Source organism: Scophthalmus maximus, chromosome 13 (assembly GCF_022379125.1).
Source record: "Scophthalmus maximus strain ysfricsl-2021 chromosome 13, ASM2237912v1, whole genome shotgun sequence".
NCBI lineage: Eukaryota > Metazoa > Chordata > Actinopteri > Pleuronectiformes > Scophthalmidae > Scophthalmus > Scophthalmus maximus.
The window spans coordinates 2,292,477-2,295,000 of NC_061527.1; positions in this window are offsets into that span (position 1 = coordinate 2,292,477).

A 2,524-nucleotide genomic window follows, 5' to 3' on the forward strand; every position below is an offset into this window, starting at 1 on the left:
ACTTCAGGGGCCACCGTACAAAAGCACCAGAGTTGCAGCGACACCCGCTAGCGCGTCTCTCTTAACGCGTCAAAGTGACGTGTACGAAATGCACTTGCAGCGTTGCGTGTTGTGCGACCCGAGCGTGGTGACCAGACCATGCGCCCTAGTGACTTTGGAAAATCTTCTGCCTTTTTCTCTATAGAGCACGACGGTGGCGTTTTTTTCACCGTGAGTAAAGTCATCGTTGTTCGCCGAGGGCCACCACACACTCACACTCACACACACACACACACACACACACACACACACACACACACACACACACACACACACACACACACACACACACACACACACACACACACACACACACACACACACACACACACACACGAGTTTCCACGGACGCGCAGCGCTGTCAAATATATATAAATAAATATTTCTGACATCACAGGCCGCATTCCTGCGTTGAATCTGAATGACGGCGGCCGTGCCTTAAACCACCTTCCAAAACACGAAAACACATGCTCGCACACACACACACACACACACACACACACACACACACACACACACACACACGTGACGTAAATCAGTGCAGGTGCTTCGCAGGAGAATAGAGGTGAGTGGAGGAGGGGGGGGGGGCTTAAGGTTAAAACCATAATTATGGGCTTTGTGTTATTTTTAGAGCGGCAGTCAAAGAAGCTCGCATGTAGAGGCCAAAACAATCACAGAAAAAACCTCTGCAGCACTTAAGCCAAAGGCAAACATGTACTTCTTATACCTGCTCTCCAAACCGTTGCGTGAGTAACGTCAGACCTGATTCATCAACCGGGCATTAAGGCCTGAGCCCTCACACACACACACACACACACACACACACACTCACTCACTCACTCACACACACACTCACACACACTCACTCACTCACTCACTCACTCACTCACTCACACACTCACACTCACACTCTCACACACACACACACACACTCTCACACACACACACTCACTCACTCACTCACACACACACTCACACACTCACTCACTCACTCACTCACTCACTCACTCACTCACTCTCACACTCACACTCTCTCTCACACACACACACACACACACACACACTGTTTCTGCGAGCGGCGGAGGGAACCCCCAGTATCTGGTGATCCCTGCGCTATTGATATCTGTCAAAACAACATCTCAGGGGAACCAGTTTTTTCTAATAGCACAAACACACACTCACTCTCACACACACACACACACACACAAGCGAGCACGCGATGGCGCAGTCTCGGCGATGACTCACGGCTATTACCTGACACTATTAAACATTGTGAAACAGCAGCCGGGCTACCCCCCCCCCCCCCCCCCCCCCTCGAGAGCCGCAAACTGTCCGTCGCCCTCTTCATCATGTTTCACGCTAATCCCTGTTTCAGACAAACAAGGGGTGTGTGTTTTTGTGTTTGTGTGTATTTGGACACGCCCCCCCCCCCCCCACAATGCCTCGGGTCAGTGTGACAAGAGGCCGCATGACAGGTCGACCCCCCGGGCGTTAAGAGAGGCCGCGAGAACACGGCCGCGTTATGTAAAAACGCAATCTAAACATTGCATAAATCACGAGAGGCGTCTGCCATTGTTGGTGTGAACGCTCACCTGTCTCGAGGAGGAGGAGGAGGAGGAGGAGGAGGAGGGGGAGGGGGAGGAGGAGGAGGAGGAGGAGGAGGGGGAGGGGGAGGGGGAGGAGGAATATACTCGTCATGGTACGTTTGAGTGTGTGTAGGTGGTGAAGGAATGTATTTTTCCGTCTGCGCTGCTGTGGCGTGGCCCCCGTGTCTCTGCAGCAACTGACAACACCGCGTGTGCTGTAAAGCAGAAACACGTACAGTCGTACAGTCAGACACTCGTGATGGTGATATATTTTGGACAAACCTGCCACTTGAGACCAAAACCTTTAGACCCGTCATCCTCCATTTTCCTCCTCCGTCGACTGGACACCGGCGTTTCTGGGTTCTTTCTTCACATTCACACTTTATTTCAGGTAGTTTTGTAAAATGTTTTCAAAGAGAGGTGAAAATGACAAAACGAGTGGAAAATTCAAAAGTCACTGATGAGGAAAGAATTCAGACCGTTTAGTAAAGTGAAAGTAGTAATACACTGTAAAAAATGATCTGCTACAGAAGTCCTGCAAAAGGTAAATGAACTGAATTTATATAGCAACTTTCTGGTCTTTATGTCAGTCTCACACACACACACACACACACACACACACACACACACACACACACACACACAGTGCGTCTACTGTACATATTGTACTTCTCAATCATGCAAACCATTCACACACTGCCGGTTCAGCCCTCAGGGGCAATTTGAGGTTCAATGTCTTGCCCACGGACTGGTGTGTACCGGAGGATGTGCCGGGGGTCGAACCACCAACCTTCCATTGAAAAGCCGACTTAAATACAACAAGAATCGACAGCAAGATGGAAAATTGACTCACTAAGCTCATTAGATCTTCACTGATACTGTAGCTCAGCGCCGTTTTG